The sequence below is a fragment of the Mycteria americana genome, assembly GCF_035582795.1.
Source record: "Mycteria americana isolate JAX WOST 10 ecotype Jacksonville Zoo and Gardens chromosome Z unlocalized genomic scaffold, USCA_MyAme_1.0 Scaffold_18, whole genome shotgun sequence".
Classification (NCBI taxonomy): domain Eukaryota; kingdom Metazoa; phylum Chordata; class Aves; order Ciconiiformes; family Ciconiidae; genus Mycteria; species Mycteria americana.
This window is the reverse complement of record NW_027445436.1, coordinates 13,015,578-13,030,605: the sequence shown is the minus strand read 5'-3', so window position 1 is coordinate 13,030,605 and position 15,028 is coordinate 13,015,578. Positions and strand designations below refer to the sequence as shown.

At 49.7% G+C, this 15,028-nt stretch overlaps 1 protein-coding gene across 6 annotated transcripts in view; it reads left to right on the top strand.

Moving 5' to 3' along the window:
* Positions 1-15,028, top strand: part of ZBTB7C (zinc finger and BTB domain containing 7C) — a 173,002-nt gene that overhangs the window by 96,311 nt on the left and 61,663 nt on the right. For 4 of the 6 annotated variants that reach the window (XM_075488795.1, XM_075488796.1, XM_075488793.1 and 1 more), the window contains one exon: positions 6,628-6,688. The exons of the other annotated variants lie outside the window; for them this stretch is intronic. The gene's annotated coding sequence lies outside the window, so the exon portion shown is untranslated. The remainder of the gene's footprint in view (positions 1-6,627; positions 6,689-15,028) is intronic. 6 annotated transcript variants of the gene reach the window in all.

Here is a 15,028-nt window from a genome sequence, read left to right as displayed (position 1 = left end):
ACATCTTCAACTAGATCGGGTTCCTCAGAGCTCTGTCCAACCTGACCTTGAATGTTTCCAGGGATGGGGCATCTACAGCCTCAGTGGGTAACCTGTTCCAGTGTTTCACCACCCTCATCATAAATCATGGTTCTGGCTACCCTTCATCCTGCTGGTACATGGGATGAGCTGTCTCCTGGAGATCTGAGGGTACTTCCAACAGAGCCATTTGCCAGCTTGTTTTCCAACCTGTCTTGTTTCTCTTCCACCGGGCTGGCCAGGACAGGCAGATCTCCGCTGTGATGCCCTGGTCTGCTCTCCCATCTGCTGTCTGCAGCGTGTTGTCGTATATCCACATCGGAGAGTGAAGCAGGTGCCTATGTGTTTGATCTGGGCGAAAGCACTGAGTGAGTTTGATTGGGGTTGTAAAGTTTATGAGATTCTGTGTTTTATGGTAAATTTTAAATTGACTTTGCAATCAGGGGACATTAGAGTTTGTAAAGGAAAGTCGGTGTGATGTGTTGCAGAACACAAGGTGGTAATTTCCCCTCTTATATTGATGCTATCAACAGTAAAGAATGAAGCAGCTGCTTCTCGGAGGATTGGTTTTTTAATGCATTCAATTTATGTAATTTATAGACTATTATTTATTACGTGGGGTTTTTCCCCCTTTACTGGCTTTCCCTCTCCCTCCGTTACTAGAATAATGCAGCGCCATCTTATCTACCACTTTTTGTCTGTAGATTTCAAAGCCCTTTCCAACCACGGCTGACGTCATTGTTTCTATTTTCACACAGGAAGGGGAAAATTGAGGGCTGGAGATGGGAAAGGATGTCAGCCCAAAGACCACTCCTCCTCCTGAGCATGATCCACGCACTCATTTCTCCCCGGGTTGGGAGGGATGAGCTGTCTCATGGCATTTTTGGCTGGAAGGCACAGTCCCTGGCAAGCCCTGGTCCAGCAAGGAGAACCCTGTGCCACCGCTCTGCCCCTGTGGTGCCCTGGCATCTACCATGGGTGCTGCCACCATCTACCCACGCTGGCACCATCAGGATCCTACGAGCCAAAGCACCCTTTATCCACACACGAAAATGAGTTGCCATTAAAAATGGCAATAATCATCACAAACGCTCTCCTAGGCAATGAAACATCCACGTGTGGCAGTGCGTGATAGATGTGCCTTTCCAAAAGATGTTTGCCAGGTGGGATTTTCTGCAGGGACGTGGGTGACTTGGTTCCCTTGACTCCAGTGAGCTTCTCCAGGACACTGCCCTATTCGAGGCAACACAGACTTTCAGCAAGGCTCAGGCTCTGAAGTTGCTCTGTTAGTTGACAGAAACGAGGTTTTTAGCTGAGCAGAGTATTTTCTGGCAAGGTGGGATTCTTCTGTCCGCATTTAGATACCTGGATGATAGCCACCTCTTCCCTAGTTGCCTGGGCTGCCTTCACCATTGACGGAGAGCAGTAAGCACAATTTCAGTGGTGTGGTTTCTCTTCTCCTAAGGTAGATATCTAGCTGAGATCAGGTGGATCTTGCTGTAGCTTCTCTCCTTTGCTGATGGACTCTAGCTAACTAGCCCAGTCTAGCTAACTAGCATTTTTCTGCAGGTACACGAGGGGTCTATGACCCTGAGTGTCTCCTTCCCACCATGTATTTCAGTATCTCGACATAAAACTGAATGGCTGGAAGGAAAATTATCCCCAAAAGGCAGCGTGGCATGGGTTTTGCACACCCGATGTCATGTGCTCTGGTGTTTCACCACGGCCAGGCTCTGTGGTTGCACTGCAGGTCCTGATGCACCATGGTCAGATGTCTTCTTACCTACCTCCATGCACCTCCAGAAGGGATGGGGCCACCCCGGTCTGCCCACCTGGCCAGTGAGCATTGCTAAAGGAAGCTATAGCTTTATTTTTGCAGATGGCGAAGGGGCCAGTCTGTCATTTCATCACTATCAGGACACCTCAGATGCTCAGGCTGGCATGGGAAGGCAGCACTTCATAGTTTTCTCCTTGTCTTCACTGAAGCCAGGGTTCACTCCCATTTCTCTCTGACAACATGGCAGTGTTTGCCTGCAGCTCCATATTTTGCTTGCAATTATTAAGCCTGCTAGAAAACGGTTCTGGCACCTTCCTAATTCACTAATGTGTCTGGTAAGGTCAAAGACTCTTGAGAGCATATGAAGGAAGTGGGCAGAGTCCTCTGGGAGGAGCCTGGGGTCACCCGGGCATGAGGGGAGATGTGAGATGAGCTCTTCCCCAGGCTTAGGCTTGTTCATTAAAGCTGAATCACCGCAGAGGTGTTTTATGATGTTTGGTTTTCAGGTATGCCAAGAAGATGAAAAAAACTGATTGCAAAAGTCCTGGGCATTTTAAAGTAATATTTGATGGGGATTTATTGAAGATGCTGTAATACAGCCTGTAGCAGCATCTGCTTTCCAGATTAACAGAGGGCTAGCAAACGGCACTTTGGAAGCAACCTCCAAGATTATTTGAAAACTAGAGAGCAAATTCCATTTGGTGAATGATTCATGACATGCGTTTGCATATCAGTTGTTCCTTCTCCTTTCTTTGTCAAATTTATTCTCTTCAGTGATATTATGCAGGAGGCACACAAACACTGTAACCATCCTGGAAGTGTTTATGTGCCAGGACTGTGCCACTCATCATAGCAGGGGCCTGAGAGTGCAGGGCTGGAGGGCATCCTCTTCTAATGCAAATGGGTTTTATTTTGGAGTTGTTGAAACTTGGACCAGGAGCTGGAGGTGGGCTGCAGTGGAAAATAAAAATATGAACTAATCTTCTGTTATAGCTGGTGGATACTTGGTCAGTGCAGTCAGTAGAGTTTGGAGGGTGTTTCACACCCCAAAGTAGATAATGATGTTTGAGTAACTGAATAGCTCTTGCAGACACCCCAGATTGTGCTGACTGCATCCCCATGGACTGCAATAAGAGCTGGGAAAGCCAGCACCCATGGAAGTCATGATTCAGCTGCTAGACCTAAGTGTCTAGTTTTACCCTAAGACATATTATTTAGCCTCCAGCTGTCAATCAAGAGGGATGCAGGTCCAGGGTCATATCTGGCAAAGCCAAGCACAGGTCTTGGATAGCTTAGGGAGTCCAACGTGGTGATGGGAACCCGCATTTAGGCAACTAAATCCAGGATTTACGTGTGGGCACCCCAACTGAGATGCCTTAATCTGGAGTTGAATCCTACCTGGCATGCCAGGGACTGGTGCAGATTTATCAGGCTGTCCCTGGCTGTCAGATCAGGGCTACACTGTGCTTCAGGTGAGCTAAATTCTGACTGCTGGCTGGTCAGGGCTAGAGCATGGATGGACTCTTTGGAGGATGGTCCATTGGGAGTATGTGAGTGCTTGTTCTGTGGGGGATAGGGCTGTCCCCAGTGTAGGCACCCTGGAGAAGGGCTGTTTCTTCATGTGGGGTTGACCTCAAGAGCAGGACAAGCATGCCCCATCACCAGGCTGCTTGGGAACTGTCCTTCCCAGCTCTGCAGCTCATCCCAGCCAGGGGATGGAGAGGTCAGTGTGCTAAAGAGAGGCAGAAGCTCCCCTTCTAGAGACACGTGGTGGGAGGAACAGACCCACAAGTGAGCTGATGTGGCATGTTAGTGATGTATTCAAGGAGGGTAATTAGAAACCTTAACGTCATATCCAGGAGGGTGTGTTCGATTCATCTAGAAACCACCCTGAGAAGCTAAAAGGGACCTTGTGGCTGAGGGGAAAGCCACAGGCAAGCCTATTTGCTTTATAGCTTTTCATCCCATATGTGTTTTGGGAATGGGAGAACGAAGCCTGGGCTGCTCTCAGCAATGCCCATCCTATTTTGGAAAATGCTACAAGGGTACCAGGGCATCCTGTCTGGCTCCCTGTTTGCTGGCTCAGAGGGTGGACCACGAGTGTGGTTGTTCACAGGCACTGTTCTTCAGGCCCCTCTTCATGGCAATGGGTTAATGAAACTGTAATTCAGGTGCAGCCTTTGCTTAGCCCAGAAACTCCCATTTATAGCCTCATCCCATGAGGATTCTCCTGAGCCTCAAACAGTGATTTTTTTAGATGTTGCGTTGCAAGCTGTTGCGTCCCTGAGTTCCCCTTGCCATGGGGAGAAGCCGCAACGCAGGGCTCTGCCTGTAGAGAGGAGGAGACAACTTTAAGTAGAAGTTAAAGCTGAAGCCCAGCATCGCTCAAGGGAAATACGGTGCCAGCCCCTGCCCTGACACCGGGAGGAGGTTGTGCATTGACCTTAGCAGAGCTGATGAGCTCCAGCATGAAGCCAGGGTGTCACAGGATTTTTGCAGCCTTCCCTGGGAATTTTGCCCAAAATAAAGATGATGGCACCCACCCACGTGGGCATGTTGACAGTGGCCTGCATTAAGCTCTTTGCCCCCTTGCTGATCACTTTTGGCTGTTGAGCAGCAAACGAGCCATTAGTAGTCAGCAGTGGCAGTTACTCATCAGCTAATGATCTGAACTGGGGCTGGGGCTAAGGAAGGAGGTCGTGCTTAAGTGCACAAGGTCAGAGCAGCTGGGTGCTCTTGAAAGCAGATGGACTCATTAGCTGCAGAGAAGTCCCCTTCTTGGGGCTGATCATGGCCCTGGAGCTTGGCCAGCCTGCATGGCTGCAGTCACTGGGCTGGTCTGCAGCCACTGTGTGCTCTACCAGTCACCTGTGCTCCATGCATTGCTTACTGCATAAATGTCCTCGTACTGATGGTCGTAGAAGTACAAAAAAGAAAAATACAGGCTATCACAAAGGTTACCCTTTGTGGTTTTTCTTTGTTCCTTGAGTGTGCACACACAGCAATTATCTTACCAGTTTAATAAAATGGGTGGGGTGGTCAGAGCCCCTTGGTTCCTTGGTCCCGGGACAGCATCCAGGTGTCAACCTGACTTGAAAAATGTTGTTGGCACTTTCCCATGAGAGAGAATCCCATAAAGGCTGACACAAGATCAAGGTGGATACAGTCTCCATATAAAAGGAGGGAGAGGGTGGGAGAGGGTTCCCAGTTGTTTGCCTATGTCACAGGTAGTGGGAACTAGCGCTGGTGGACTCTGCCCCAGTAAACCCATGCCAAGGGCTGCCTGGAGAAGGAAAGGAGGAGATGCTGAGGTGATTGATTCAGTTGGGATCTGCTCGGGGACCCTGGGAAGAGGAGGCAGCGTCTCCATCTCCAGCTGACCCATGATAACAAGTGTCTCCTTGCCTTGGTTTCAAACTTCTCATGTAAAATTTACTGAATGGGAATGCACTGCATTGGCTCTGCCCATGTCAAACGCAGCAAATTCAGAGACTGCACACAATAAACAGCCATTTCCTCGCTTTGAGTAACTCCCAGTTGACTGCACACCACTAAGCCTTGGCAGAGAGATCCCTTTTCCCTTGCAGCTTCCACTAGTTGGTGGGAACCCCTTGACCCTGGCCAAAACTCAGGTACAAACCCAGGTTTAAGGACAGGTGTAAGCTAGTGGTGCCATTTTGGGGAAAATACCCCAGATCATGAGCTCATCGCTTCTTTTGCACACAAATACCGCCTCTCCAGCTGACTGCTGAACCACAGGAGCAATTTCTAGCTATGTACTCCCATAGCATGTGTGCCCAGCTGCCCTGGTCTTGTAACAGCCACAGTGGTCTTCCTCTCTGTCCTTACCCAGGAGGAGACCTGGGCCACCACTCCCAGCTGTATTAGGGGGGCTCTGGATCCTGTTAATATGATGGCTGCCAACTGGTGGGAGTCTCACACCTTGAGGCTGTGCTGAAGAAGAGTCAGGTCCCCCAAAGCATGCTCATGCTGATCTCCTTCATCAGCCCTCTGAGTCCTGTCCACCTCCAGCCCAACTGCTGGCCACCTCGTCCCTCGCTAGCTACCCTGTAGCCTGTGTTAGCAGCCATCAGTGTGTTACATTATCTCCTCTGGCACATGCTGGTGACAGTCCTACTCACCTAACACCTCCTGCATGGAGGTGTCAGCTCCCTGTTCAGAAATGCCAGCCTGCTGTCTCCATCATTTGCAAGTGCAAAGTGATGGCCAGGAGCTTCTGTAGAGCTTCATTTTTCCAAAGTTTTTCCCAAGCTAAGAGGGGCGGAGGACTTGTATGGGCAGAGGGGATGCCAGTCGTATGCCTTCTCCCTCTGCACCCCATCACCTGCGGGACGAGGGTTTGTTGCGGGTACCACTGTGGATACCACCGAGCTACCACTGACAACCGAGCTACGGGTGTAGGAAGACCCGGGAAGTTGATAATCCCAAAGGGACCAAGGTGTAACGTTTAGCTGGGGGTGGGATGGGTGAAGCAGCCAACGCTGCTTTGATGGGATCTGTTTCTGGACTGTTCATCTCCCAACTGTTACAGGAGATGTGATACAGCGGGAGGATGGGTTGGGTTTGCACCTCCATGGCATGGTGTTGCTAGGTGATTTTGTGATATAGGCATGAGGGAAGGGTGATGAGCAGAGAAACAGCTGAACTGACCATGGAAACATGGGTGGTAGGAGAGCAGGAGCAGGCCTAGTTCAGTGGTTTCTCATCATCCCGGCAGAAGGTTTCTCCAGAGCCGGCCCTTCTTAACCAGAAGCTCAGTTCTGGATCTGATGAAGGTTTTTTTGGTTTTTTTTCTCTCCATTGTTCCTTAGGAAATGGTCAGAGGAGCAAAGGGAGCATCGCTGGAGATTTGAAACAAAAACAAGGGTACCGGTGAGTACACATTCGGGTGTGCTGAGCTGGTGACTTTGTGGGGAGAGCTGGTGGCTCCTCGCAAGCATCACGCAAGTTGAGGAGTACAAAGTGGCTGTCCTGATGTCTTTCTGGGGTCTTGGGGGTCTGATCCTGCCCTTCAGTTACTGGGGACTCCTGCGGGAGAGGAGGTAGTTTGTCATGTTGATGGATCAGCACAAATCAGCTTTACCACCATCATGATTCTCTGCTATTGTCAATGACCGAACCGCTAATTGCTCTTTCTGTAAATCCATAGAAGATGTGTGTTCTCCGTGCTGCAGTGCTGGAAAGAGCAGGTGGCAGATACACTGGCAGCTGCATGGGAGTGCGCTGAGCAACAATATTTGTTAATACTTGGAGTGCTTTTGGCTTTTGTTGTTCTTGGCCCTGTTGCAGACCCAGTCACATTTCAAGGTCCTCTCCAGACCTGTTTTCTTCAGCTGTCACACAGGAGGCTGTGGCTTGGGTGTTTGCCTAGAGGTCTTGAATAGGAAGAAAGGAGCGTCCTTTTTTTATCATCTAAGCTGGTTCAGATACTCCAGAGCCAGATCCTGAGTTGATGTTGCTGAACTGAGTTATCTTGCATTGTACCAGGTGGGAGGCCAGTCTTTTTACACCATCTTCTCATGAGCAACTGCCTGGTTTGCACTGGTCAAACCCTTAGCAGAGCCATGCTGTGAGTCCCCACAGGTCCTCATCCATCAGGGACTGAATCCCCATGTCTCCCCTGGGCCCCATGCTGCACATGCATTATGGATGCTGAGGAGCACATAAGTGCTGGGTTATCATAGAATCATAGAATCATAGAATCATAGAATGCTTTGGATTGGAAGGGACCTTTAAAGGTCATCTAGTCCAACCCCCCCTGCAATGAGCAGGGACATCTTCAACTAGATCAGGTTGCTCAGAGCCCCGTCCAACCTGACCTTGAATGTTTCCAGGGATAGGGCATCTACAACCTCTCTGGGCAACCTGTTCCAGTGTTTCATCACCCTCATCATAAAGAATTTCTTCCTTATATCTATTCTTGGGTCTGTGCTGTAGCCTGGACTACGTGGACATGCAGGAGCAGTGCTGGTGGTGGGTGGATCATGGGGAGATGTGGATTTTAAGACTCATGTCAGCTCCTTATAGTATAGGTATGAGCTTAGATGATACAGGCAGAGATGAGAAGGGGCTTCAGGAAGGACTCTTCTTCAGACATTTAACAACTTAGAGGCCCTTTATAGTCAGTGGGGATGTTTTTAGCCCATGTTACATCTGTTCTAGTTTGGGCATCCACCCTAGGATGAGCTAGAAGTCTGTCCCTCTCCTCTGGCTGCAAGAGCAGCCCAGGTGAGGGGCCGGTGTGTCTGCAGGGTCACCTCCCGGCAAGGTGGGCAGGGAGGGTGCTGAGACCCTGCTTCCCCCCAGCACCCCTCCCAGCAGAAGAGCCTGAGAAGCAATGCTTTGTTCCCAAGGATCATCGCTGACTCCAAAACAGGTGCTAATCAGGGCCCGGAGCGGAGACCAAACTCCTCTCTGGCTCCCACACCTCCCACTCCCTCCCTGCTGCCTCTCTGCAATCAGCTAGAAAATAAACTCAGCCTATCTTCCTAGGAGCAGCAACCCCCTCACCTGTAAACAAGGCAGCCTGGAAGGCCACCGGCCACAGAGCTGAGTGCAATCACCAGCCTGGAGGTGTTGGACTGTGCCCCCCCTCCCCGGGAGCCCTCACACCCATCCGCTCTCAAAATCCAGCTGCATTTCCCCTCCATGCACCCCAGCCCCTGCACGCCTGGCAGAGACGGCAATAACCGTGGGGACCGGCGGGTATCTGAAGCACTGGGTATTTTATAATGGTGGCTTTCCTGATTTACACCAGCAGGGGTTTGGTCCCTTGAGCTCCTACAATCCTGGAGTAATTCAGCTTATTAAAAATCTGTTTGCACTGTACTAAGCAGTAAATAATTGGCTCCTCAGCATATTTGAGTTGGAGGGTATCTAATAATCCTGTGAACTATCCATCAGGCTCCATTATCATCTCTGCACTCCTGCGCCGGCTGCCTCGTGTCGACTCTGCCTGGGATTTACAAATAGATTTAGTTTCTCCTGCAGTTTTGCTTCTTTCTTCTTTCTCTCTCTCTCAAAGGAGCAGTTTCGGGCTCCTTACAATTTGTGCAGATGCTCCTGTTGGCTGCGACAGCATCTTTCTGTTGACTCGTGAGCGATAGGTCCCATCCTTTTCCTGGCTCCACTTCTGCCAGGGTCCCCAAGCAAAAACTCTCATTTGCCACAAAGGAAGAGAATTGTTATCATCTCGATTGAAAGAATTTCCTTTTCCAACCTACAAACTGATAAACCATCACATTGCTGGAGTTTCCTTATCAGCTCATAGAATTTGTAGGACACACAATAATGACCTGTCAACTCCCCTCTGGCAGACCAGCACTGCACCACTCACATGTAGCACAAAAACCCCAGCTGTCTTGATGGTATTTTAATAAGGATACTTAAGAGGGCTCCTAAAAAGCCTCCTAACCAGATGGGTAATGTACAAGCTGAGACTTTCTCATGTTATTTTTGGTACCTGGTGCTGCCACCTCTATACCAGCGATGGGAGAGATGCTCAGCACCTCTGGAAATCAGGCTCACGCTCGCCTCCCCAGGTCTGCAGCATACTGGAGGAGGTGGATGGGATGGGAGATCATATCCCTGTGGATCAGATTTGCTTTTAGAGCTAATCCTGCTGGAATCACACACACCAGAGCCAGGGGCTGCAGTCACACGTGTCCCTCTCTTTACAGGCTCTGGAGCTGCTGCTGGATGTTTTGCCAATGTCAGGAGAGACATATCTAGGTTTTGCTCATGCAAAATCAGCTTCTTCCTTTTTATATAGCTTAAGAAATGGTCTTCCCGGTGAAACGTTGGGGTTATCAAGACTGATGTATGTTTTAGGCTGACAGGCTGGGATTGCAGGCAAATCAGGGTGTAGCACTGGGGCAGGCAAGGGGAGTCATAAAAAAAGGACCCGTCTCTCTTACAAACATCTCCCTGTATAGTCTGAACACTTCTTTTCTGACTCATCCTAGAGACATCTTTTGCTCCTAGGGTGTAAGACATACAAGGCAAATTCAAGCAGCTTCAACCCATTTAGGAGCTCTTCAGCCCTTACATTGAATTTTACCCCTGCATTTCAAGATCGCCCTTTAAAAAATCTTTCCTAGTTCTAACCTGTCAAGAGGAGATTGATAAGAGGAGATTAATATCCTAAAATAGCAGCTTGGCACTTTTGTAAAAACATGTCAGTGCGATTGTCTAAAGGACAAAAACATTTAATTTTATACCGAAATGTGTTTGCTTTTGCAAGGATAAGTTTTACTTTACATCCTTGTCCTGGGTCCTGTATATCATTGGGCAGGAGCCATCTCTAAACTAGCAAACTTGCTGTGTACAGAAAAAAAAAGTGAATTATTATGGAACAAGAGCTATTAATTCTGGTTAAGACGTGGAGGAGACCGATGCTGGATGGTGTAAAGTGACCCACCAAAGTCCACATACCTTCAGCAGAGGCAGAGACCTGGTTATCTGAGACGTTTGCAGTGTCTTAAAGGCTACAAATTTTACTTCTCCAGAAGATGTGACAGCGCTCCCATGTAACCGTAAGACAAAATCCTCACTGATTTCTGCGCCTGTGCCCTAATGTCATTACTTTCCCTCTTTTGCAGATCCACATAATGACATTTACGGTCACACACACGCAAAAAAATATATAAAGAAAATTAATCTGGCTTCAACCAGCTCTCGCCTCCTGCTGCGGTTACCTCCAGACCCTGGCTTGCCCAGGGTGAAATGAAAAGGGGAGTTAATGTAGCGGGGTTGTCTCTCACTGCTGAATTGGTCAGCCATCTATGGAGCCAATTTCTGCAGCTTTTCAGTGGCGTGGCAGACCCCTGGGTAATATTTGCCTGAATAGAGCCATAAGTGTTTAAGCTGTATTTCTAGGAATGGCTGTTTTATCCTATGCATCTGAAATTTCAACCCATCAGACATGAAGCAGGTCAAGACTCTTGTGCCATTGTGTGCATTATAGCGAACAGAACAGAATATGCTTGATAAAAGAGAGGACTTAAAAGAAATGCTTCTTTAGACCTGCAACTTTCAAGTCCCACAATGCATCAAAGACCCCTCATACAGACTTTGAAAGGGGCAAAAGGCATTACCTAATATTTGGAGGAAATGAATAATAAAGCATCCCAAGTGCCGGGAAACTAATTTAGGAGTGCACATTGCACTGTATTGCCTCTGCTGGATTCGCTCCCCAGAAGAGTTGCTAACAAAAGATTTAAGAAAAAATTGGAGACCAACTTTTCTGCCTTGAAATGCTCCCTTTTTTGTAATGTTTCCTGTTAAGAGTTACTTATGAAAAGATGAAATGCAGCCCGTGCTGCAAACACCAGGTGTCAAATGAAGCTCCTGAGCCCGTAAGGTTTCCCACCATTCCCCTCCCCACCGCAGCCTTTTGTTCCTTCGCGTTGAAAGCATTGCTTGCAGGATGCTTGCAGGATGCTGAGGCACTACCAGCTCGTGGAGTTTAATGTCTTAGGAAAAAAAACCCAAACAACCTATTTGTGTGGCCTTTGCTTTTGTTCCAGCAAAACCACCTTTGGGTAGAGTCAGGACCGCTCTGTTGATGACCTGTTGCTCCTTACAGCAGGAGCTGGGAGCCTGGTACCGTGCCGAAAGTACCAGTTATGTTTCTGGTGTCACCAGGGTTGCTGAAGGTGCTGTTTGGAGCCTGAAATGCTTCTTGCCATTACTTGGTTTGTTAGATGCAGTGGTTCATCATGCAGTGGTCTCCACAGCCAACAGGGCTCCCGTGGGACTTGGGAGCTGCAGAGCTTGTGTGGGCTCAACTTCTGCCTTGTATCGTGAGACGCAGTGCCAGGTCCAAGTGTGGCTGAAGGGACATCCACCCCATTGGGACTGGTGGGATTGGACTGATGGCTCTGGGATCGTGGGATTCAGTGGAGGGGAGGTTTTGCTCACCGGGATAACCTGCTCCAGAGCAGGGTTTTCCCCTGAGAATCAAACTCCGTGGCATGCAAAATTTCTCAAAATCCCATGAAGTGATGGGAGATGAGGACAGCTGGGCATCCACAAGGACATTCGGGCAAGAAGGGCTCTGCCAACACGGGAGAGGAGCTGCCCAAAGTGGGGAGGGGGATTTGAGCCGCGGTTTGGGGAATTGGCTCTGAAAGGTGTCAAGGAAAGAGGAGCCGAGACACCAAGCAACGCTTGAGATAATTATCTTAACCATCAGCAAAATCGCCTGCAACCCATGGCCATGACCTGAGCAGGCAGCGAGGCAGAGGGCTGGCTGTCCTCCCCACCATGCCCGTGCCCATCTCTGCTGCCCGCACTTGTCACATCAAGCTCCATTTTTACCATCTGTGGAGATCAGTTAAATTTGAGTGCTCTCTTACCTGCTTCTCCCCCAGGCCACAATTAATTGAGGCCAGGAGGGCAGGCAGGAGTGCTCAGGCAATATGTACAAGAAGAAGGGGATGTTAATGGGTCACCAGGGCCAGACAGGGATGGGGATGATGGGCAGTGGGGAGGCAGCAAATCTCCCGCCAGCCCAGAGGGTGATTAAAACCGCAGCTTTGTGTCCAAATGAATCAAAACCAGCCTCCCCCCCATTAAACTCCTGGTGCTGGGGCTGCTGTTTCAGTGGGACCTTCTGGAGTGGGAGGACAGCGGGGTATTGGGATGGGGGAGGATGCCTTTGAGTTATCAGTCGTTGCAAGGCTAGGGGATGGCGAGGTTTTAAAAAATGGTGTTTTCCCTCATCAGAGCTCAGCCCAGCAGCCCTGTTAGGCTAGGCCTAGTTATTTCAGTTATCAAAGTTATCAGAGAAGTTGTAGATGCCCCATCCCTGGAAACATTCAAGGTCAGGTTGGACAGAGCTCTGAGCAACCTGATCTAGTTGAAGATGTCCCTGCTCATTGCAGGGGGGGTTGGACTAGATGACCTTTAAAGGTCCCTTCCAACCCAAACCATTCTATGATTCTATTTAGCATTTCTCCACTGCATCCTTCATGAACAGGGTGTGCTCAGTCGCTGGCTCAAGATGCTGATGGTCTCAGCCACAAAGCCCAGTTAGGAGACAAGGCACAAAAAGCGGTGTACAGGGGATGACACACCAGTTCCCAGCCTTTCCACTGCCTTTTTCCCTAACACCGGAGAGCCAGGTGACAAAAGCCTGGCCTGTCTTTGGCACCACAGCAATCAGAAACGAGGATAATTTCCCATGGAAAGGGGATTTGGCAGCACTGCAAGGGGAGGTTCATGCCCTGCCTTAACAATACGTCAGCGTCCGGGGACTTTTTAGTCTTGTGCTTGGGTTTTATGATCCATATTACTTCTCTTTTAATTTTTATTGCTTCACTTTAGTTTTTGATACAGTGCTGGAAGCACCTCGGTGAGCAGAGATGACTCCGCTCACACTAACTGTCACCTTGTGGCTTGACCTACATTTAAGCGAGGGGCAAAGAGGAGCCGGACGTGGGCTCGCCAGCCCTTTAGCACAGTGACACCCCTGCCTGCGTCAGCGTTGGTGCAGGCAGCCTTTGCCTGCCTGCCCACTGCTGTGAGCTGAGAAGTTTGTCTTGCTGGTCTCCTGTGCCAATGCAGCAGTGCCAAGAGCAGCTACATCTGGCTTGGTGACCCCCTGGACAACCTCTTAAACTTGAGCTTGGGCAAAGAGTCACCCTGAAATGTGTGCACCAGCAGAGCTGGGAGGAAGAGCTTGTTCTGGATCTCCTCTTGAGGTGAGGCTACACAAAACTGGTGGCTGTTGGGCTCATGGTGCTGTTTGCTCCCAGCCCTGTGCTGGGCTGCGTTGCTTTCTCCTGGTCTTCAAGCAGAGCATGGCAGGATGTGGTCTTTCCCTCTGCAGGATCTCTCATGCAGAGGGTCTCTGGTCCATGCTTGGGTTCCTAGGACATTGCTGAGCCAGGTAAGCAGGCAGGGATTGCTGCTGGCTGGCCCTGGTTTCTTCCTCCCAGAAGATCAGATGATGTTTCCTTCTCTTCTGTGCGTGTCATCTTTGCTGTAGTCCTGTTTCTGGTTTGCTACCCATTGTGGAGAGAAATAAAATCTCCTCTAATGTCACCCTGATATATAAAGGTAGTAAAATGTGGAAAACTATGAAGTTCCTCTGGGAAACATTAACAACTCAAAAGCACAGGGGGTCATCCACCCTCTCCTGAGCTGGAGCCCTAAAGCCCAGTCCCCACAGGTCCACTGGTGGCTCTTGTTTCAGAATAGCTCTGGATAAGATGTACTGTCAAGGGAAGCAAAGGGAAGGGATTTATTTAGCTTGACTGGGAAGCTGGCACTTTCCAAGCTGTATGGTCATGAGGTGTCTTCTGTTAAGGAGAGAGTTGGACTGGACTGGTTGGCACATCGGTGTGAAGGGATACCTGCCCTGGGTGTCTCCTGGGGCTCACTCCACACCAGCTGATAACCCATGTCATTTAGGAGAGGTTTTGCTCCTTGCTGCTCTGCATTTCTGCCCAGTGCTCCAGGACAGATCCAAACCCCACCGGCATCGGGAGAGCTTTTTCACTGACTTCAGCTGGCTCCATCCTCCCAGAAAGAACATGTGACACAACCTCCGTGTAATGGTTTATTCCTGGTGACAAGTGCACTTTCCCCAGTGACCTTTCACACCGCTGAACAGAGGGAACAGGATGCCAGTCCCCTCCCAGGCAGCCCGAGAGCAGGGCTGTCAGAGCTGGGGAGCTTGCACGCCGTTAAGAGAAATCCTCCCTGCAGTACCCAAGGGACCTTCAAAAGGTTTCGAAGCACTGTCAGCTCCTGTTTGGGGCTGCTGCGCTGAAGGGAGATCCTGCTAAGAAGGTCATAGGCTGAAGCAGGCTGAATTTGAAGTGATTGTGGTTTGAAATGATCTTTCAGGTTTGTCAGCCCCATCAGAATTTAACTCACGTAAGGACAGCCAGGAGCCTGGAGTGCATTGGGTTGGGCAACCAGCCAGCCAAGGATGGGTGTCCTTGCAGGTGACACAGCTGGGCCCCGTTCTTTGTCCAGCAAGGCAGTGCTCCAATTTATCTGCAGCAAGGGAGAAAGTGCGGGTGGCCACAGGAAAGGAAGGAACAAGGACATCAGCCTCAGCGTTGAGTTTGCCACGGTGTGTGCTGAGGTCCTTCTGATGGCAGCAGAGTGGTAGGGATCCATCCATCCATTCATCCATCCATCCATCCATCCCTCCCTCCCTGTGTCTATCTACTCAGATAGTTTCCAGACCATGGGCAT